Here is a 24217-nt window from a genome sequence, read left to right on the forward strand (position 1 = left end):
CTTCAGTTTCACATTGAAGGTCTTGAGCCATAAGCCGAAGTGTGGGGTGATGTGGAGGAAGGCCTCACATACGACGATAAACGACAAGATGTGAAGGATGGAATCTGGAGCTAAATTGTGGAAGTCGAGGCCATAATAGAACATGAGCCCTTTGACGAAGGGATCAAGACTAAAGCCTAGCCCTCGGAGGAAGTGGGAAACAAAGACGACACTCTCGTTGGGTTCGAGAGTGGGGATGACCTGCCCTCGGGCAGGCAGCCTATGCAAGATTTCGGCGGTCAGATACCTGGCCTCCCTTAGCTTCTTGATGTCCTCCTCCGTGACAGAGGACGCCAAGCACCAGCCCTGAAGGTTGGATCCAGACATGATTGAAGGTCCGAAGCGCTTCGTCTGAGCCTTGGGTGTTGGAACCTGGGGCGGGGGAAGGGAGGGATTGAGCATGATAAGAAAAGGACATGCTTTGGCCCCTTTATAAAGAAGGCGAATATCAAGCATCCTCGGTGTGGCCGTTTGGAACTTGCCTAAAATCGAGGAGTCGTACTAACGAGAATGATTGGGTTACCCACACCCATATTGATGAGAATCCTGTGATAAGGGGACACGATCTCTGCTTCGACAAGACGTGCCAATAAAACCGCCTCGGAACACGTGCAGTGGCTGGTTGAGAAAAACGGTTCGAATAATGACCGGGGCCAGAGCGTGATGTCACGTTATGAAAAGTTGTCAGCATATTAGATTTGTGGAAATAGTATGCTCTCTACGGTGGTATGTGGAATTTGTTTTGCAGAGCCAGACACTATCCTTGCATTCAAAATCTTCTATGGAGTATTCGGAGGAGGAACCCGCCTTGTAATGCCGAAGACAACCTGTCGCCGGACTCATCGTCATTGATGCCTGGTTCAGGGGCTACTGAGGGAGTCCTGGATTAGGGGGTCCTTGGACAGCCGGACTATATCCCTTGGCCGGACTGTTGGACTATCAAGATACAAGATTGAAGACTTCGTCCCGTGTTCGGGTGGGACTCTCCTTTCCGTGGAAGGCAAGCTTGGAAATTCGGATATGTAGATCTCCTCCCTTGTAACCGACTCTGTGTAACCCTAGCTCCCTCCGGTGTCTATATAAACCGGAGGGTTTAGTCCGTAGGACAACAACAATCATACCATAGGCTAGCTTCTAGGGTTTAGCCTCTCCAATCCCGTGGTAGATCAACTCTTGTAATACTCAAATCATCAAGATCAATCAAGTAGGAAGTAGGGTATTACCTCCATTGAGAGGGCCCGAACTTGGGTAAACATTGTGTCCCCCGCCTTCTATTACCATCCGCCTTAGACGCACAGTTCGGGACCCCCTACCCGAGATCCGCCGGTTTTGACACCGACAATGTGCAAGGTACTCGACCAATTCATCCCCTGAAGACGAAGGTACTCGAGTGCAGTACAGCCGCAGAGCAGGCACTCCATGTCATCCTTTGGGATGCAGACGGCAATGAGTGTCAGTGTCAAAACTGGCAGATCTCGGGTAGGGGGTCCCGAACTGTGCGTCTAAGGATCAAAGGTAACAGGAGACAGGGGACACGATGTTTTACCAAGGTTTGGGCCCTCTTGATGGAGGTAATACCCTACTTCCTGCTCGATTGACTTTGAGGAATAGAGAGGTTACATGAGTTGATCTACCATGAGATCGTAATGGCTAAACCCTAATTGTCCAGCCTATATGATTATGATTGCCTCTATGGACTAAACCCTCCAGTTTATATAGACACCGGAGGGGGCTAGGGTTTGTACAGACTCGGTTTACAGAGAAAGGAATCTTCATATCCGCGCGCTAACCTTGCCTTCCACACCAAGGAGAGTCCCATCCAGGCACGGGGAAAGTCTTCCGTCTTGTATCTCCACGACCCATTAGTCCGGACGATATCACATTGCCCGGATGCCCGAGGACCCTGTAATCCTGGACTCCCTCAGTAGCCCCTGAACGAGTCTTCAATGATGACATGTCTGGCGCGCAGATTATCTTCGACATTGCAAGGCGGGTTCCTCCTCCGAACACTTCAAAGTAGTTGATTGTCAGTACTATATCTGGCTCTGTACAATAGTCATACGTCTGAATCACCAGGGCAGAATATAGATAAGTTCTGTCCTCTGAAGATTTCACCGGTGAGATGTTACGTCCGGCCATTTTATTATTTCAAACCATTTTTTGGCCTCCCATTTCGGGTTTCGAGACGCAACCACCGATGACACGTCTTGTCAAAGCAGAGATCATGCCCCCTTATTATGAGATTCTCATCAATACAGGTTTGGGAAACCTAACCATGCAGTTTTGCATGACCCCTTGGAAATAAGCGAGCTTTAAGGATCGTGGGGGACGCATGATATTCACTACCTTTATAAGGAGATAAGATTCCCCCTTTTTACCCCAAGACTTCTGGCACTCCCATTGTTAAGCTCCAGTGCCTGAGCATCAATCTTTCCCCTCGCCCCCACAACCTCTTCGGCCATGGCCGGATCTTGCTCCCAAGGCAAATGGATGGCCAACTCCATCATGGAGAACATTAAGGAGCTCCGGGTGGCAGTGTACTTGACTGCAGAGATAGCACATAGGCTTCCCACCCCAGAGCAGGTCATCCCCTCTCATGACCGGGCGAAAGAGTGGTATTTATCCCCCACTTCATCCACGGACCGAGATTTCCCCTCCACCCCTTCGTCCACGGTTGTCGGGGGAAATCGACACCAATGGGATCACTGGGATCCCTTCTACGGTTGGCGGGCATGGGGTTGTGGAAAGAGCGGGTCTGATAGGAAGCACACAGATCGTTTACCCAGGTTCGGGCCGCGAGGATGCGTAAAACCTTAGTCCTACTTTGGTGGATGTATTGAGAGTGTTCTTGTGTTCTTGAGCTAGCTATGGGGTGCAACTTTGCCCAAAAGATCCGAATCCCCCTCTTGGTCGCCCCGGACCTCCTTTTATAAGAAAAAGGGGTTGCCACAATGGCACACATGAGGTGGAAAGATGTATAGTGGATGAGTCTATCCTCTGGCATCGTTGGACAAACGCATTTAATGCGCTGCTGTCGTGCCCCTCTCACTTTATCGGGGACGACAAGGAAGCACGTCCTAGCTGTCGCCGCCACGCCTGGCTTCAACACGCGTCTGAGCTGACGAGGTGTCGTGGCGCCACGTTGGCTGACTGCTGGGCTGGCGCGGTGGTGGAGCCTTAAGAAAGACTTGCATGCCACCACGCAGGTGCTTGCTGGGTCGGTGTAGAGGCCGCTCATCGCCATGCAGGTGCCCGCCCAGGTGGTTGAGCTAGAAGCTGCTTGGGGATGGTGGTGGAACTTTGGTGGATGCGGGCCTAGCTGCGGCCCTGTTGGTGTCCTCAACAAGGGTCTTGCCGTGGCGTCGCGGTCGTCCCTGGCAAGGATCTCGCCTTGAGTCTTCATCTTCTGGTCCTCATCTGATCTTGCATGTTTATGATCTTGACAAAGATCTGCATGTCACCATGCAGGTGCCTCCCGAGCCTTGGTTCCAATGTAGTCGTTGGTGGTGTCTGGAACTCATGGGCTCAAGGGTGGCTGGCTCTGCTGGTGTTGGGCAAGTGGCCCCAGCAAGGCACTTGCCGGGGCTGCGGAGGTCGCCCCGGCAAGGGTCTTGCCGAGGGAGTCCACCTTGACCCTTTGTTCTTCAGTATTTCTGGCCTTGGCATTGCTTGGAGTCGGTGTCAAAACCGGCGGATCTCGGGTAGGGGTCCCGAACTGTGCGTCTAGGCCGGATGGTAACAGGAGGCAGGGGACACGAAGTTTTACTCAGGTTCGGGCCCTCTTGATGGAGGTAAAACCCTACATCCTGCTTGATTAATATTGATGATATGGGTAGTACAAGAGTAGATCTACCACGAGATAAGAGAGGCCAAACCCTAGAAGCTAGCCTATGGTGTGATTGTTGTTGTCCTACGGACTGAAACCCTTCGGTTTATATAGACACCGGAGAGGGTTAGGGTTACACAAGGTCGGTTACAAAGGAGGAGATATCCATATACGTATTGCCTAGCTTGCCTTCCACGCCAAGTAGAGTCCCATCCGGACACGAGACAAAGTCTTCAATCTTCTATCTTCGTTGTCTAACAGTCCGGCCAATGGAGATAGTCCGGCTGTCCGAAGACCCCTTAATCTAGGACTCCCTCAGTAGCCCCTGAACCAGGCTTCAATGACGATGAGTCCGGCGCGCAGTATTGTCTTCGACATTGCAAGGCGGGTTCCTTCTCCGAATACATCACAGAAGAATTTGAATACGAGGATAGTGTGTGACCCTGCAAAATAAGTTCCACATTCCACCGTAGAGAGAATAATATTTTCACAGATCTAATTTGCTGGCTTGTTTTGGCAGTGTGACGTTATGTCATGGCCTGGTGATTATCCGAACCGTTTATTTTAACCAGCCCCACACATAACGTCAGGCAGTTTTTTGACACGTCTTGTCAAAGCAGAGATGATGCCCCCTTATTATGGGATTCTCATTAATACGGGCGTGGGTGACCCAACCGTGTCTAGGACTCCTAGATTATAGGCAAGTCCTAAATGGCTACGGAAGGGACGCTTGATATTCACCCTCTTTATAAAGGGACAAGGTTTTCACTTTTTTCCCTCTCGTGCTCAATCGAACCCTTCCCCCGCCTCGAGTTCTAACACCCAAAGCCCAGGTTTAGGTGCTCTGGATCTTCAATCATGTCCGGATCTAGCCTTCAAGGCCGATGGACGCCCTCCTCCGTTACAGAAGAGGACATTAAGAAGTTGAGGGAGGCTATATACCTGACCGCCGAGGTTTCGCATCGGCTGCCTGCTCGAGGGCAGATCGTCCCTACTCCCGAACCAAATGAGAACATCGTGTTCATTTCCCACTTCCTCCAAGGTCTAGGCCTCACTCTGGATCCCTTCGTCAGGGGTTTGATGTTCTATTACGGGCTAGATTTCCATGATCTAGCTCCGGACTCCTTTCTTCACGTATCGATATTTATTGTCGTGTGTGAGGCCTTCCTCCGCATCACCCCTCACTTCGGCTTGTGGCTCAAGACCTTTGAAGTGAAGCCGAAGATGATCGAGGGGCAACATGCAGCGTACGGAGGTGCATCAATAGGCAAGATGGCAGGAGCTCCATGGACGAAAGGTTCCTTCCCAAAGGTGTGCGAATTATAGCAGCGGGAGTGGTTTTATGTCACAGCTCCTAGAAGTGCCAAGTGAGCGGCTGCCCCTGCTTTCTGCTTGGGCCCCCCACCACAACTGATGTCATGGATTAGCAGAGGTCTGAGTTGGGGTCCAGCCAAGGATGTGCCTATACTGCAAAGCCGCATTCGAGATCTCTTCGAGGGAGATTTTAATTTGGTTGCGGTGATACAAGTTATGCTGGTTCATCAAGGCCGGCCCCTTCGCTTGTGGGAGTTCAACCCAGAGGGACCATGTGGCAGTCAAAGTTTCCTCGGCCTGACGCACAAGGAGATGTACAAGTCATTCTTTGGACCTCAAGTAGAGTGTCTGGATATTACCGAGGACGTGGGCCTGAGCAGTAACCGCGCCGCTGAACAAGTAAGAAATCCTCTGGCCGAACACACTGTCTTTTATTCATTACGAAGTTATTTATGAGAGTTCGCCTTTTGACCAGAACTGGCTAAGAAAGGCGAAGATGATTCGGTGTTTGGCCCCCCTCCCTGAGGGTTTGGAAAATCCGGTATTGGAAAAGATGCTCGAGGTCGCACCTTGCCCAGAGCCCTTGAAGGAAGATACCGGGGGGGATAATACAGGTGGACGCGGGCCCCCATCGCTGGCCGTTCCAACCGAGGGAATGAGCGTCTCCACGAAGGAGGACAATCGGGGGAGGAAAAGGACTGCTTCCGAGGATCCGGAAGCCGAAGCCTCCAAACGGGAAAAGAAGTCTGCTATAGAGGGTCCTGCCTCGGGGGGTGCTTTTGCCGCACAAAGTCCGTGGGTGGATCAGCCCTCCAACGAGTCGTAAGTGATCCAAAATACTTTAATAGTAATGGTATGCTATCTTTTTCTGAGAAAATAACCACCGCATATATCTTGTAGTTCGGGCCTTAGCCCCTCTCAGATGAGCTCGTCTTCGGGGGATCTTCTTCCAGAGATGATGGAGAGCGAAACGCCTCCCCTGGACTCCTCCGCTCAAGAAGCGGGCGACCCTGAAGTGTCATCACGGATGGCCTCTCCGGATCCGGTGAGGCCAGAAGATAATCCCATAGACCCCCGAAGTCCGCAGCATTTGGCTCCCGAAGCGAGCAGACAAAAGAATCCGACACCGTCTGGTGTACGGTCGTACGTTCTGAGTGAGTTGGTGGGGCGAGCGGCCATCTCAGAAGAACACCGTATGCTGATGCGTACTGTGATGGAGAGAATCTCGTCCGCCGAAAGCGAATTACATGAAGCTTTTATGAGTCTACTGACAGGCTTTGAGGTACGTGAGATAATATGTGATAGTACTGCACATGTTAGGTGTGCCCTGTGTAGATAGTAGCCCCTGAGACTTTGGTTGTCGATGAGAACGGCGGCGAACAAAGGATCACAGTCCCAGGTAGTAACCAGACTGCCCCTACGTGCAGGTGGTGGAAGCTCCGGTGGCTAGCCGGACTAGTGAGTTTGCCAAAGTAAAACGGCAACTGGATGCGGCAGACGCCGACATCGAGCTTGTTAACAAGAGGCTTGACGAGGCACAGGGTAAATGTTATTATCTGGTGAACGCCACATAGTAAGAGCAGCATGATGCTAGTATCTTTAATATGTTGTGACTGCAGATGGAGCTACCGCCGTGGAAACCTTGCGGGCAGAACTTGCTCGAGCCAAGGAACAAGCAAGGATTAGTAATGCGGCTGCTTTGAAGGCGGACGAAGAGTTGGAAGCCGAGAAGTCCGCACATGGCGAGAGAAAAGAGAAGATGGCCAAGATGGCCGTAGAATTAAAAGACACTGCCGACCGTTGTCGGCTTCTTGAGAAAGAAAACCGAGCGAAGGCAACGGACCTTGAGAAGGCCACGATGGCGAACAAAGACACCCGCTCTGCTATGAGAGCAAAGAAGGAGGAGCTGCGGGAAGTCGGGGATATTGCGGATGGGAAGCCCTTCATGCTACAGAGGAAGTTCGGAGATCCACGGTATGCCCCTCTAGATCGGATGTGGAGTTCGGCAGATGCATATATGGACTTGGCGGCGAGCGCTGCCGATGCGGCCAAATACTTCCAAGGTCAAGCAGATCGTGGGGTGGACAAGCTGTTCTGGTCACAATTCAATGTTCCAGAGCGTCCGCTTCCTTTGACTGATCAGCTAGCCAAATGGACGAAACTAAATAGGTTGTTCGGACTCGCCATGAGGTCTGTCGTGGATCAGCTAGGGTCGGAAAGGCCAAAGTCGAATAGCTATTTTAGCTTAGTGCAGCAGGTCCTTGGTGCGGTGCCGTGCATTGATGTGATGAAGAGGTCGGTGTGCATAGAAGGCTCGCGGATGGCCCCTGCCCATGTTAACGCATACTGGGCGGAGATGGACGCTACCAAAGTTGCGGCGCAGGGTTCGGCCATAGGCCGAGTGGCTGCCGAGCACTATTTTGAGGAGGTTCTCGAGGGTGCTCGTTTGATAGAGGCCCAATGCTCGAAGAATATTATGTTTGAGTGACATGTATTCCAATTGTAAACACAATGTTTTTATGAAATTTTATAAGGTTGTGTTTATACCTTTGCCCGAAAGTAATATGATGCCTCCTGTCCGGCCGTTTATGTATACATGTGTATAACCTGAAAGATTGCAGTCGTCGGCTTCAGCACCCACACATATAATGCGGAGGTGCTCGCAAAAAATGCGTGTTCACACTTAACCCAACGTCTTGGTCCTATTAAGGAGGTGATAGCGCAGCGAATGAGGCAACCGGACTATAATGCTTTAACACTTTCACTTGGCCATAGGAGTTTGACAGTGGGGCTACTAGATAGCCCCTGGTGGCTCCGCACTCTCCCGATCTTGGGGTGCGTACTTGCCTGGCCGGGAAACGGCCCTTCATTAAGGCAGAGGAATTCTAACATCCCTATAGGTCATCGAGTTGTTGACCAGTCTCACGCTATATCATGACAGTCAATTTTCGGCTTTCTCTACTGAGGTGCTCGTCCGGATGAACCAGGTCACAATCGCAGTAGTTCTCCTGGTGCTGCCTTAGCCGGTAAAGCGGAACGTAAGGCACCAAAACACAGGAGTCGGGCAAACCCAACATTTGACCAAGGACAATGATTCGGAGTTGATGCATATAAGGCCAAACTCACGACACCGAACACTCCCTAAGGTATTCGGTCTTTATGGCATAAACCGGGCCTAGATAGTGCCCTTTGTAGGAAGCCCCATGTGTCCAGGTACGTGCATTATTCTGGCGTGGCCACATGCCAAGACGTTAGCATCATTCTCAACTGTGCTGAGAATTCGGTGGATATGTATCAACAAGAGACAGTAAAAAAGGTTTATGCAGGGTCTTAACCTAAAAAGAATTCTTGGAGCGGGTCCCTGCCGCACGTGTGTGCCTATGTCTCCGTTGTGCCGTATCCTGGACGGGTGTAGCATGATGATCATCTGTAAAAGAGAGGAACTTAGGTGAAAAAGTTGTCGTGCAAAAAGATAGTTTAAAAAAAACCATGTATAATTCAAGATGAGTAAAAATTGCCAGTTGTCTGCGCGCGTTGAGCCCCTTGTATTTGTAATAGGGGTGTGACCATCGATCCGGTATGAATTACATATGGCTGCGCCGGACTCGTCTAACCGTGTCCGAGGTCTTGATGACCTGTTAAATGCTTTAGTTGGTGAGGCCATTTTTAGTGTGCGGCTGCCAAGGCCGCCGCACTCTCTTCGGTGCGCAAAGATCGCTCAATATTTACATTCAATGTAATGATGCCATGTGGACTGGGCATCTTGAGCGTGAGGGAAGCGTAATGTGGTATTGCATTAAAGCGAGTGAAAGCTTCACGTCCAAGTAGTGCTTGATAGCCACTTTGGAACGGAGCGATGTGGAAGGTTAAATGTTCTCTATGGAAGTTATCCGGGAAGCTGAATATAACCTTTAGTAGCAGGGAGCCTGTACAATGAGCCCCTGGGCCCGGCGTTACTCCTTTAAAGGTAGTATTGCTATGGCGAATTTTTGTTGGGTCTATCCCCATTTCGCAGATTGTGTCCTGGTATATCAGGTTTAGACTGCTGCCACCCTCTATCAGGACTCGTGTGAAGTGGTATCCGTCAATTATTGGGTCTAATACCAGGGCAGCCCATCCTGCACGCCGGATACTTGCTGAGTAATCACGATGATCGAAAATGATCGGTTGAGACGACCAGTGCCAGGACTTCGTGGTGATAGGTCCTTGGGCATATTTTTCTGGGAGTGACGTTTTGTTTCTTCCTTTGATCCCATGTAACACGTTGACTTTTTTGACTTCTGGTGGGAATTTCTTTTGCTCCCCAGTGTCTTGCTTGAGAGGCTCATCCTCGTCTTCGCTTGGTGTATCCTCCCCCTTGTGTACGATGTTGAGTTTGCCGGACTTCTTGAAGACCTAACATTCTCTGTGGGTATGATTAGCGGGTTTACCAGGGGTGCTATGGATCTGAAATATTTGGTCCAGAATTTTGTTTAGAGGGCGGCTTTTGCTGAGCTGGCCGAGAGCTTTTGAATCCGGCGTTTACTGCCATGCTCTTCGTGCTGTCTTCTTTATTCTAGCGTTTGTTATTGTTGTTGCGCTGTGATTTCCCGTTTCCATCTCTAACTTCAGATGTACTGGGGTCGCTGGTGCTGCATCTGGCTAGCCAGCTGTCCTCACCTATGCAAAAGTAGGTCATGAGGCTTGTTAATGCTACCATTGTTCTCGGCTTTTCTTGGCCGAGGTGTCTGGCAAGCCATTCGTCACGGACGCTATGCTTAAAAGCTGCCAAGGCTTCAGCGTCCGGATAGTCGACAGTTTGGTTCTTTTTAGTAAGAAACCTGTTCCAAAGTTTTCGGCCTGACTCTCCGGGCTGTTGAGTTATATGACTCAAATCGTCCGCGTCCAGAGGTCGGACATAAGTCCCTTGAAAATTTGCTCGAAAAGCGTCTTCGAGCTCTTCCCAGCTTCCAATGGAGTTTTCTGGGAGGCTTTTAAGCCAGTGCCGAGCTGGCCCTTTGAGTTTGAGGGGTAAATACTTGATGGCATGGAGATCATCTCCTCGAGCCATGTGGATATGGAGGATATAGTCCTCAATCCAGACCCCAGGGTCTGTTGTTCTGTCGTATGCCTCTATGTTTACGGGTTTGAATCCCTCTAGAAATTCATGGTCCAGCACCTCATCGGTGAAACATAGGGGGTGTGCGGCACCCCTATATCTGGGTGTACCGCGTTGTTCGGGTGTTTGTTGTGTTGCATCGTATGTTGGAGCACGCTTGCGTGGTCCATAGATGGATCTGGTTTCGCCGTCCTTTTGATGTGATCCCTCGCGTAGACCGCGTATTGGCTTATGTGCGGCGTTGCTTGCCGCTTTATGTTGGCCGTGAGGTCGTCTATCCGGCCAGATGGCTGTTTTAATTTTTGGTTGTGGGGTGTCTAAGGCCTCCTCATCAAATTCAGGTAGCAGCTTCCGCTTTGGGTAGCTCTTGGTGGGGCGATTGCCGCCGTACTTTGCTACTGTGTTGAGTACTTTGCTCCATCTGATTTGGAGTGTGTTCTCTGCAGCCTTGAGCCTTTGCTTCTACTTTTTCAGGCTCCTCGCGATGGCAACAAGCCTTGGACAGGCGTTCTGCTGCTCCGGGTGCCTGTCCGACGTTATGTCGTCCGGACTATTATCTTTGATAGAATTGGTTTGTTCGGTTTGATTCTCCGTATTGCCGTGGTCCGGCAGTGTTTCGCCATGCTCCAACGCTGGGTCTGTATGATTGTTGTTTCTGCCATGGCGGGGTTTGGGGCGGCGCTTGCACCGCTGCTTTGACTGCTTCTCGAGGGAACAAGCCTTCGGTGCTTCCTTCCGTTCCTCGTCGTCTTGTTCTTTTGGTGTGTCCACCATGTATATGCCATATGATGAGGTGGACGTCCAGCGCCCTGTGGGCGTTTGTTCCTCTTTGCCTCCTGCATCGTCGTCCATTCCGTCGATGTCTTCGGAGTCGAAGTCGAGCATGTCGGTTGAGTCATCGACAGTGGCTATTAAGTGGGTGGTGGGTGGGCGTCGAATTTCTTCGTCGTCTGTATCCCAATCCTGTTGGCCATAATCCGGATAGGGCTCTCCTGACAAAGAGAGAGACTTTAGTGAATTCAGAATGTCGCCTAAGGGCGAGTGCTGAAAGATATCTGCGGCGGTGAATTCCATGATCGGCGCCCAATCGGATTCGATTGGCAGGGGCGCGGATGGTTCAGAGTCCGGAAAAGAGTCCGGCACCTTGGAGTCACGGGCTGCGCAGAGGGTTAGGCAGGTGTTCGGCTCGATCTCCGTTGAGACTGCGGCCCCTGAGGCGGTGTCTAACCACCCATCCTCGATTGGCGCAGTTGGCTCCGAACTAAGGGTCAGAGCTGATGCGGGCGCAACCTCTGGGGTACTGTTCGGCAGCAGAGCTAGGTCATACCCATCGTGACAGTGCGGCGCGCCCGGCTGTGGCTCGAATCCGTCGAAGATCAAGTCTTCGCGGATGTCGGCCGTCTAGTTCAAACTTCCAAATCTGACCTGATGGCCAGGGGCGTAGCTTTCAATCTACTCTAGATGGCCAAGCGAATTAGCCCGCAGTGCAAAGTCGCCGAATACGAAGATCTGTCCGGGGAGAAAAGTCTCACCATGGAATGCATCGCCATCGATGATAGTAGGAGCCATCAAGCCTAACGGCGACGACACAGAGGAACTCTCAATGAAAGCACCAATGTCGGTATCAAAACCGGCGGATCTCGGGTAGGGGGTCCCGAACTGTGCGTCTAGGCCGGATGGTAACAGGAGGCAGGGGACACGAAGTTTTACCCAGGTTCGGGCCCTCTTGATGGAGGTAAAACCCTACGTCCTGCTTGATTAATATTGATGATATGGGTAGTACAAGAGTAGATCTACCACGAGATCAGAGAGGCCAAACCCTAGAAGCTAGCCTATGGTATGATTGTTGTTGTCCTACGGACTGAAACCCTTTGGTTTATATCGACACCGGAGAGGGTTAGGGTTACACAAGGTAGGCTACAAAGGAGGAGATGTCCATATACGGATTGCCTAGCTTGCCTTCCACGCCAAGTAGAGTCCCATCCGGACACGAGATGAAGTCTTCAATCTTCTATGCTTCAGTCCGGCCAATGGAGATAGTCCGGCTGTCCGGAGACCCCCTAATCCAGGACTCCCTCACTTGGTTTTTCTTATGCTTCAGTTTCCCTCCTCTACCCTGCTTAGTGTGGCCGTGGGCGCAGATCTGACTGCCCGTGCACAAGTTAAGGGGTGCAAAAGGAGAGCCCCTACTTTTGTACACCGACAGGAGCCCCCGGGCCTGGGCCACACATAAGCGCGCTGCGCTGCTGGGCTAGGCCCACAACGGTGCATGGGCAGGTGGGGCGGATTTTACCGCAGTAACTTCTCGCTCGCTTGCGATCCCCCACGACCTGCATTGAACACACGACATGGAGGGTCGTGCGTGACGTGGGGGTCATGCGTGGGGCAGTTCCCGCATGCATGCGTCACATCACAGTTAATGGGAAAAGAGGCAGCCCACACCTTCCCTGTACAAAGGAATCATCGCAGGCGCGCTGCTCATTTACCCCCTACGCCTTCTCCAATGTCGGAACCGTCGTTCCTCTCTCCTTCCTTCTCAAGCTGTCGCCTTTGCTCATCGCTGCCGCACCTCCATTTTCCTCCATCCTTTGCCTCTCGCAGCCTCCATGGCCCCCAAAACCAACAAGGGCAAGGGAGTGGCCAATGATGTCGAGACGAAGGAGCCGCCAGAGAGCGAGCTGGCGGCGCGGCGGGCGCAGCTTTCCTACTTCCACACAACGGTCGACGCGATCCACCTCTGGTACAACTTCAAGCACTTGTGGGGGTGCAAGACGGGGGGAGAAACGACGGGGCACCCTACCACGCGTGTCATCCTCGCCAACTGCAGCGAAGCTGCCCCGAATCGGTATCCGTTCTTCGTCGATTATTTTTCCTGTGGTCTCTGTCCCCCCTTCTCCGATTTCTTCAATGACATCATGCATACCTTCGGCTTCCACCGCCTGGATTTCACCCCAAATGCCGTGGCGTGCATGGCTCTTTTCGCCCATCTCTGTGAGGGCTTCGTCGGGGTGCATTCCAACACGGCGCTCTTCCGCCACTACTTCTTCCCTCGGATCCAAAAGGGAGGCGCCATCTCCGGTTGTGTTGCCTGGATCCCAAGGTCCAAGGGGACATACCCGGAGGGCACTCAGAAGGAGAGGTGGGAGGAGTGGCGGGGCCGGTGGTGCTGGATTGAGGAGGAGGATCCACAAGAATTCTGCCAGGTTCGCCAGGCATCGTCGGTTCGCAGAAATGACTGGAGCAATGTCGATGCCGACGTCGCGAAGCTCACAGTCGCCACCACCAGGATTCCTCGCCTCACCGAGGCCAGGCTCACCCTTGAGATGATCGGGGTTGATTTCATCCGCCGCCGAATTCCTCCGCTGCATAACAAGGGGAGGCCGGCCTGCCTCTTCACAAATGCGGCCAACATCATGAGGCTTCGCCCCGGCCTCGACCACAACCTCACGGTGATGGGGCATGCCCACTTCTGCCAGCGGCTCTTCCAGCTTGACGTGAACCGCGACGGCAAGGCCAAGAGGTCCGGTAAGGCCGCGAAGGCCGGCAAGATTGCCAAGGGGCCCTTGTTTGGGTTGCCGGCGGGGGTGGTTCCGCTGAGCAATAACTCGCGCCGAAACAACATCATCGCCATGATGACGGAGTTCAACGCGCACGGCCTCGTCCCAAATTGGACCAATTTACCGGAGGATCAAGTGCAGGAGTTTTTGACACTTTGGAGGAGAAGTACGTCCGCGACGAGCCGCGGCTCGTCCAGGACACCACCTAGGCGGAGCTGGACTACATAGCCACTAGGGTGGTGGAGGCGGAGCTCGCCAAGGAGGCCGGAAGCGCCGGCGGCTTGGAGGACAAAGCCGCCGCAGCCGAAGAGGAGAGGGAGCTCGCCAGTGGGCGGAGTCGGCCGGGGTGGCCAGCAGCGCTGGCACCGGGGTCCCTCTCATTGAAGACATGGTCGACGAGTTGTTGGAGGAGGAGTTCGAGGCTGTCGACCCTCCAGCCACAGGGAGCGGGCGAGTCCTGCGTAGAGCCATCACCGGCGAGCCGGTCCGGCCCAGCAGGGCCACGCAGCCGCAACAGACCCAGGAGAGGTCTGTGCGCCAGACAAGGGCCGTGGCGGCGAAGAAGTTGGTGAAGGCCGCGGTGGTGAAAAAGAAAGCAACTGCCTCTTCTTCATCCAAGAGCATTCAGACCCCACCTTCTTCCCCTCCTCCGACAAATGTTGACGCAGAGGTCGTCTTCGACTTCGGGTCCCTCAGCCCGAGGAAGAGGAAGGCAGCAGAAGAGGAGGTGGAGGATCAGTAAGTATCTTGGCCCTTTCTGTCATCTCCGTCCCCTCAGACCCTGCCACTGATCTTGATTTGTTTTCATCCTGGCAGGCATGTGGAGACACTGGCCCAGAGGGTGAATAGGGCCAGGTCTTCGGCAGGCGGGCAGCCCCCGGTAGACACTTCCGGTACACCGCTGGTGGTGTTGAGAAGTCTGAAAAGCAGCCCCCGACACGGCCCCCAGCGTAAGCTCATCACCCGCCCCTCGTCAACGTGTGTCGGGGATACGATCCTTGGCGCTGACTTTGCCATGATCGCAGGAGGAGGACATCAGTAGGAGGAGCCACAGAGGGCTATCCCCAACACGCCGCCCCGAGGGGCGTCCCCGGCAAGGGCGCCAAGCACCGAGCCCATGTACACGGAGGAGGAGGAGGAGGCAAGCTTGATCGCTGGTGGCCATACCTCGGTGCCAGATGTTTGGAGGGAGGGGGCCTCTTCTTCCCAGCCCGGCACGGGTAAGCCACTCGCCTTCCATCCCTTTCCTTTTTCTCTTCTTTATGGATCTTGGCCTTGGCTGCGCCTCATCCCCTTCTTGATATCCAGATCCCCCCTTTGCAGATCAGGAGGACGCAGACACCGTCAGCGAGGATGTCGCTAAGGACGCTGCGGCGGAGGACGAGAAGATCGCCGCTGAGGAGGCCGCCAAGGACAATGCTGAGGATGCCGCCAAGGGGCTGAGGGAGTCCTGGATTAGGGGGTCCTCGGACAGACGGACTATATACTTTGGCCGGAATATTGGACTATGAAGATACAAGATTGACGACTTCGTCCCATGTCCGGGTGGGACTCTCCTTTGCGTGGAAGGCAAGCTTGGCAATTCGGATATGTATATCTCCTCCCTTGTAACCGACTCTTTGTAACCCTAGCCCCTCCGGTGTCTATATAAACCAGCGGGTTTTAGTCTGTAGGACAACAACAATCATACCATAGGCTAGCTTCTAGGGTTTAGCCTCTCCGATCTCGTGGTAGATCAACTCTTGTAATACTCATATCATCAAGATCAATCAAGCAGGAAGTAGGGTATTACCTCCATCGAGAGGGCCCGAACCTGGGTAAACATTGTGTCCCCCGCCTCCTATTACCATCCGCCTTAGACGCACAGTTCGGGACCCCCTACCCGAGATCTGCCGGTTTTGACACTGACATTGGTGCTTTCATTGAGAGTTCCACTGTGTCGTCATCATAAGGCTTGATGGCTCCTTCGATCATCGGCAATGATGCGATCCAGGGTGAGGTTTTCCTCCCCGGACAGATCTTCGTATTCGGCAGCTTCGTACTGCGGGCCAACTCGCTCGGCCATCTGGAGTAGATCGGGAGCTACGCCCCTGGCCATCAGGTCAGGTTTGGAAGCTTGAACTATACCGCTGACATCCGTGGAGACTTGATCTTCGACGAATTCAAACCCATGTCAGGTACGCCGGACAGTGACGATGAGCATGATTTAGCTCTACCATCGGACAGTGTTCGGGAGATCACACCTGTAACTACTCTGGCCCTCAATCCGGAATAGATCGCGCCGTCCGAGGACGGGTGGATGGTCCCCGCCACGGAGGGCGCACATTCAACGGCGATAGAGCCGAATACTGACTTTGCCTCCTATGAGACATGTGTTGCCGGACACTCGGATTCGTCCCCGGCCACAGACTCTGAACCGCTCGCGTTCGTGCCCATCCAATCTGATTGGGCACCGATCATGGAGTTCACCTCGACGGATATCTTTCAGCACTCGCCCCTAGGCGATGTTCTAGACTCATTACAGTCTCTCTCCTTGTCAGGAGACGCTTGGCCGAACTATGTCTGCTCGAGTGGGAAGCGGACGGCGAAGAAATTCGTTCCCCACCCACCACCCACTTAGTAGCCACTATCGACGACCTAACCGACATGCTCGACTTCGACTCCGAAGACATCGATGGGAAGGACGACGATGCGGGAGACGAACAGGAACCACCACCCACAGGACGCTGGACTGCTACCTCATCGTATGATATACATGGTGGACACCCCCAAAGAAAGCGATGGCAATAAGGAAACCGAGGATAACCCCCCGAGAAATCCAAGAACCAGCGTCATCGGCGCCGCTCTAAGCCCCGCCATAGAAAAAACAGTGATACCGGCACAGGAGACAATAATGCTTCAAATAGTGCCGAAGACGAAGACAATCCCCTCCAGCCAGGCTTTGAGCAGGAGGATGGGCAAGCCAGCCCAAGGAACAGGTAGCAGACGGAGAATCAGAGGATGACAATTACATTCCTCTCTCTGAAGACAAGGTGAGACTTGGCGACGAAGAATTTATCGTGCCTGAGGATCTCGTCGAACAGGAGCGCTTCAAGCGTTGGCTTATTGCCACAGCAAAAAGCCTGAAGAAAAAGCAACAACAGCTTCAAGCTGAGCAAGATCTGGTAGAGGATAGATGGACTGAGGTCCTGGTAGCCAAGGAACACGAACTCGAGTGCCCAATCAAAAGTTTCCCAAAGCGCAGGTTGCTTCCCCAACTTGAAGAGGAAGCATTAAAACCTGCGCTTCCAGCGTATGATGCGGCAGACCGGCCACCTCGTGGCCGAGACAAAGTGGCATATAAGCCCGAAGTCCAACCCGCACCCCGTCGCCAGCTAAACAAGAACAGCAAGGCCCAGGGTAACACGCAGGACCTACGAGACGTATTGGAAAACAAAGAAGGACACAAAAGGTCGATCTTCGGATCATGAGGGCGCGCCCCAGCACATGACGATGACCGTCATGCCGGATATACCAAAAGCAACTCCGGCCAGGCCGAACACATTAGACAAGACTCGTACGAACTGCGTCATGACATAGCCCGGCACAGAGGCGCCACACACCCCCTATGCTTCACTGATGAAGTAATGGATCATGAATTCCCAGAAGGGTTTAAATCCGTGAGCATTGAATCATACGATGGTACTACCGACCCCGCGGTATGGATAGAGGATTTCTTCCTCCACATTCACATGGCCCGCGGGGATGATCTACACGCCATCAAGTACCTCCCGTTAAAACTCAAAGGACCAGCTTGGCATTGGCTAAATAGCTTGTCAGCAAACTCCATCCGAAATTGGGAGAACCTGGCGAACGCATTTCTGGACAACTTCTAGGGCACTTATGTGCGACCATCGGATGCTGACGATTTAAGTCACATAACACAACAGCCCGGAGAGTCAACTAGGAGATTTTGGACTCGGTTCCTAACCAAAAAGAACCAAATCATGGACTATCCAGATGCCGAAGCCCTAGTGGCCTTTAAACATAACATCAGTGACGAGTGGCTCGCCAGACATCTCGGCCAAGAGAAGCCAAAGTCCATGGCAGCCCTCACAACACTCATGACCCGCTTCTCCACAGGCGAGGATAGCTGGTTGGCCCGTAGCAACAACACAACAAGCAACCCTGGCACATCGGTGACCAGAGACAGCAACGGCAAGCAATGTCGTAACAGATACAAGCGCTGCAACAACGGCGATAACACCGAAGACACGGCACTCAATGCCGGATTCAGTGGCTCTAAATCCGGTCAGCGGAAAAAGCTGTTCAAAAGAAACAATCCGGGCCCGTCCAGTTTGGACCGCATACTCGACCGCTCGTGTCAAATTCACGGCACCCCCGATAAGCCAGCCAACCACACCAACAGAGAATGTTGGGTGTTCAAATAGGCCGGCAAGTTGAATGCCGAGAGCAAGGAAAAGTGGTTGCATAGAAACGACGACGAGGAGCCCCTGCCACCGAACACAGGAGGACAGAAGAAATTTCCTCCCCAAGTGAAAACGGTGAACATGATATACGCAACCCATATACCCAAGCGGGAACGGAAGCATGCACTAAGGGACATCTACGCGATGGAGCCAGTCGCCACAAAGTTCAACCCATGGTGTTCTTGTTCGATCACTTTTGATCGCAGGGACCACCCCACTAGTATCCATCATGGCGGTTGTACCGCATTGGTCCTTGATCCTATCATTGACGGATTCCACCTCACTCGAGTCGAGTCCTTATGGACGGTGGCAGCAGCGTGAACCTGCTTTATCAGGATATGGTGCACAAAATGGGTATAGACCCCTTGAGGATCAAACCCACAAAAACGACCTTCAAAGGTGTCATACCAGGTGTAAGGGCCTGTTGCACGGGCTCAATCACACTGGAAGTGGTTTTCCGATCTCCGGATAACTTTCGAAGCGAAGAGTTAATCTTTGATATCGTCCCCTTCCGCAGTGGCTATCACGCACTACTCGGACGAACCGCAATCGCTAGATTCAGTGCGGTACCGCATTATGCATACCTCAAGCTCAAAATGCCAGGACCTCGCGGGGTTATAACAGTTAACATAAACACAGAACACTCGCTCCGCACGGAGGAGCACACTTCGGCCCTTGCAGCAGATGTGCAAAGCAGCCTTTTGAGGCAAACCGCCAATTCGGCGACAAGGTCCACAGACACATTCAAGCGAGTCCGGAATAACCTGCAACAGAATCACAAGGCGCGTTTAGAGCTCGCCTAGCAATTCGGCCTCTGTCCTAGTCCCAGTCAAGCGACGAAATTTGCGCCGCGCGTACATAACTATGCACTAAAGATACCATGGGTATAGGCGGAGGCACGGCTATGGCACGTCCCACAATGCGGTTCAACCGCCTCAGGACCAGTACATTTTTATAATTTTCTTCCTTTCAGGACCCTATTCTCTGGAGGCCCTCTCCGATAGCTAGATCATCGGACCCATCATGGGAGGGAAGCACCAAGGGAGCAAGAGGCTTTGACGTACAAGGGAATACCCAGGTGGTCTCTCATACCGATCGTTATACCTGTTTTACGTACCCGCACGCAGCTCGCCTTTGGATCGGACACGTCAGATAGTCCTATTTTTGCTTATTGTACTACTTCAACACATACGCTTTAATGTATCCTATAAATAACAATGCACATCGTCAACTTAATATTACATTTCTTCATCTTCCTTTTTTTCCTTGTTTGTCTATTCACGACAAGTTGCTCCCGTACATTCTAGTACGTTCAGTACGCCAGGGGCTTTAGTGTACCCCATAACATGGCAAGAAAAGTCCGAACACTTTCGACGGAGCGGCACCCCGAACTTATAGCATTATATGCATCAGCTCCGAATAATGTCTTGGGTCAATAGTTGGGTTTGCCAGGCTCCCATGTTTTGGTGCCTTACGTTCCGCTATATTGGCTAAGGTAGCACTGGGAGAACTACTGCGATTGTGTCCCGGTTCTTCCAGACGAGCACCTCAGTAGACAAAGCCGAAAACCGACTATCATGATGCGGCGAGAGCTGGTCGCTGTTCGAGAGGTCCCACATCCCTAAAGATTTTTTCCGCTTCAGGCGAGGAGTCGGCCTTGTCCGATTTAGGCGTTCATAGCGCCCCAAGTTCGGCCTTCCGAATACCAGGGGCTTCGCCAAAATTTAAAATTGTAGACTTCTATGCCTAAGTGAGAGTGATAAAGCTTTATAGTCAGATTGTCTGGTTCGTTGTGCTGAACACCTCCTTCGAAGGACCCAAAAATTGGGATAAAGAGTGATCAGATTTATCCCGAACACCTCAGTACTAGCTACATGGGGGCAGAAGCCGACGACTAGCCAACTCTCAGATTTTATAAACGGCCACACAGAAGGTAATATTTTAAATCAACAAGCATTATATAGCGCACATGAAGTCGTTTTCATATTACATGATCACATGTGTACATTCATTCAAATATTATATCCTTAGAACATTCCTCCGCTACAAGGCGGGCACCCTTCAGGATGTTGTCATAATAATTTTCGGGGTGGCGATGCTCCTTGCCAGCCGGCGGCCCCTCCTTCACCAGATTCTCGGGGTCCATCTTCGCCCAGTGCACTTTTGCTCGGGCAAAAGGCCTGCACGCACCCTCAATGCAGACGGACCGCTTTATGACTTCAAGCTGTGGGCAGGCATTCACAAGCTGCCTCACCAGGCCGAAGTATCTGCCAGGCAGGGGCTCACCAGGCCATATCTGGACTATGAGGCCCTTCATGGCCTATTCGGCCGCCTTGTTGAGCTCGACCAATTGCTTCAACTAGTCGCTCAAGGGCATCGGATGTTCGTACCCAGTATATTGAGACCGAAACAACTTCTCCGTCGAGCTCCCTTCCTCGGCCTGGTAGTATTCCGCGGCATCGGACACACTGCGGGGAAGATCTATGAAAGCTCCTGGAGAGCTCCGAACTCGGGTAAGTAAAAGGAAAGTTTCCTTCACATGCTTGCTTTGCATAATGAATTCCTTACCCGCCGCTATCTTCTGGACCGCCTGAAGCTCCTAGAGGGCCTTGTGGGCTTCGGCCTTGGAATTTTTTGCGTTCTCAAGGGACTTCGCAAGCTCAGACCCTTGCGTCTTAGAGTCACGCTCCAAGGACTCATATTTTTTGATGAAATCCTGGAGCTCTTGCTGCACCTCGCCGACTCGAGCCTCTTGCTTCTCGCGCTTGGTGCCCTCCTTGGCCGCTTTGTCTTCGGCCTCGGATAGCGCCTCCTTCAGGGACGCCACTTCAGTCGTGGCCCCTAGCAAAATTCATGATGATCCTGTGACTTAACAACCACATTCCTTTTTATTCCTTATCAATATATGGACGATTATTACTTACCTTTGTTCTCTTCGAGCTACCTCTTGGTAAGGCCGAGCTCTTTTTCGGACCGCTCAAGGTCCCGCTTCAGTGCGGAGACCTCCGCAGTGCGAGCGGCAACGGCCAGCAACGAAGCCTGCTTAGTCACATAAGACACATTCTGATTAGACTCCTATGATTATTATTTGATCCTCTGTTCGGCCTTTCTTTGCGAACGCCAAACAAAGCATCAAGGGATACTATCTATGCTATAACATTTTCTTATAAATTGGTTACTTACCTCAAAGCCTGTTACGTGGTCCTGGATAAGGGGGCCCTCTTTTTGTTATTCCCCTTAGGAGCCGAATATTCTAGACTTCGGGTGGCCGAAGGGTTACCTTCTGGCCTTGGCGGATCAGGAGAAATCCTCCATGATGACACCACAGGGTCATCTGCCCCAAGAGGAGGGGAGACAAGGGGATGCGTTTCGCTCTCCATCATCTCCGGAAGAAGATCCCCCGAAGACGAACTATGTCGGGAAGGGCTACGATCCAGACTGCAAGACATATGTCTCGGTTATTGTCCGTGGAGATAAAGCAAAATTTATTTACCAAAAGTACTTTTGTTCACTTACAGCTCGGTGGAGGGCTGACCCCCTTGCAGGCACTGTGCAGAAGGAATGCCATCCGGCCCAGGGCCCCATTGCGAGGGTTTCCTCTCTCGTGTGGAAACCCTTGTTTCCAAGTCTTCAGGAGCGGTCCTTTTCCTTCCTTGGGGAGAGGGAATTTCAGATTCTTCTCCCTGATTATCCTCCTTCGTGGAGGTACTAATTCCCCCAGTTTGGATGAGTAATGCGTGAGGCTCGCTTTCGGCTTCTTCGTCTCTCCCTTTATCTCCCCCCGAGGGCACTTGATAAGGTACGTACTCCAGCATTTTGGCTAGTACAGGATCCGGCGAGCCCTCGGGAAGGGGGGCCGAACACCTGATCATCTTTGCCTTCCTTACCCAGTTTGGCCAAGAGCAATTCTTTCAGAATTATGTTATGGCAAATGAAAAGATAGTGTGTTCGGTCATGGAAATACTTACCTGGGTATTTAGACGATTACAGTTGAGACCCGCATCCTCGGTGGTGTCCGGACACTTTATTCGTGATCCAAAGAACAATCCATACATCTCTTCGAGCGTCATGCCGAAGAACTGCTGAATAGTTCGCGGTCCTTCCGGGTTGAACTCCCACATACGGAGAGATTGACGTTGGCATGGCAGGACCCGACGAACTAGCATAACTTGCATTACTTTGACAAGACAGACATCCCTCTTGAGGAGATCTTGGATGCGACTTTGCAATGTCAGCACGTCATTAACCGGCCCCTTGTCTAGCCCCTTGTTGACCCATGAAGCCAGTTGTGGTGGGGGGCCTGAATGGAAGGCGGGGGGAGCCACCCACTTAGTACTTCGGGGAGCTGTGATGTAAAACCACCGCCGCTGCCATAAGTTGGATATCTCCGGGAAGGAACCCTTTGGCCATGGGGCATCGACGCCTTTGCTTATTGTGGCACCTCCGCATTATACGTGTCGCCCATTGATCATCTTCTGATTCACATTGAAGGTCTTGGTCCATAAGCCGAAGTGTGGGTTGATGCGGAGGAAGGCCTCACATACGACGATAAACGACAAGATGTGAAGTGGGAATGACCTGCCCTCGGGCATGCAGCCTGTGCGAGATTTCGGCGGTCAGATATCTGGCCTCCCTCAGCTTCTTGATGTCCTCCTCTGTGACATAGGAAGCGATCCACCGGCCCTGAAGGTTGGATCTGACATGATTGAAGGTCCAAAGCGCTACGCCCGAGTCTTGGGTGTTGGAACTCGGGGAGGGGGAGGGAGGGATTGAGCGCGAGAAGAAAGGCACAGGCTTTGGCCCCTTTATAAAGAGCGCGAATATCAAGCGTCCTCCACGTGGCCGTTTGGAACTGGTCTAAAATCGAGGAGTCATACTAACGAGCATGATTGGGTTACCCACACCCGTATTGATGAGAATCCCGTGATAAAGGGACACGATCTCTGCTTCGACAAGACATGCCAAGAAAACCGCCTCACAATATGTGCAGTAGCTGGTTGAGAAAAACAGTTCGAATAATAACCGGGGCCATAGCGTGATGTCACGTTATGAAAAGTTGTCAGCTGATTAGATTTGTGGAAATATTATACTCTCTACGGTGGTATGTGGAATTTGTTTTGCAGGGCCGGACACTATCCTTGTGTTCAAAATCTTCTATGGAGTATTCGGAGGAGGAACCCGCCTTGCAATGCCGAAGACAATATGTGTGCCGGACTCGTCGTCATTGAAGCCTGGTTCAGGGGCTACTGAGGGAGTCCTGGATTAGGGGGTCCTCGAACAGCCGGACTATATACTTTGGACGGACTGTTCGACTATGAAGATACAAGATTGAAGACTTCGTCCCATGTCCGGGTGGGACTCTCCTTTGTGTGGAAGGCAAGCTTGGCAATTCGGATATGTATATCTCCTCCCTTGTAGCCGACTCTGTGTAACCCTAGCCCCTCCGATGTCTATATAAACCGGAGGGTTTTAGTCCGTAGGACAACAACAATCATACCATAGGCTAGCTTCGAGGGTTTAGCCTCTCTGATCTCGTGGTAGATCAACTCTTGTAATACTCATATCATCAAGACCAATCAAGCAGGAAGTAGGGTATTACCTCCATCGAGAGGGCCCGAACCTGGGTAAACATTGTGTCCCCTACTTCCTGTTACCATCCACCTTAGACGCACAGTTCGGGACCCCCTACCCGAGATCCGCCAGTTTTGACACCGACAGGGGCCTGCCGGGGAACCCGACAGGTGATAACCCACAAGTATAGGGGATCGCAACAGTTTTCGAGGGGATAGTATTCAACCCAAATTTATTGATTCGACACAAGAGGAGCCAAAGAATATTCTCGAGTATTAGCAGCTAAGTTGTCAATTCAACCACACTTGGAAACTTAATATCTGCAGCAAAGCGTTTAGTAGCA

The sequence above is a fragment of the Triticum dicoccoides genome, chromosome 4A, assembly GCF_002162155.2.
Source record: "Triticum dicoccoides isolate Atlit2015 ecotype Zavitan chromosome 4A, WEW_v2.0, whole genome shotgun sequence".
Taxonomy (NCBI): Eukaryota; Viridiplantae; Streptophyta; class Magnoliopsida; order Poales; family Poaceae; genus Triticum; species Triticum dicoccoides.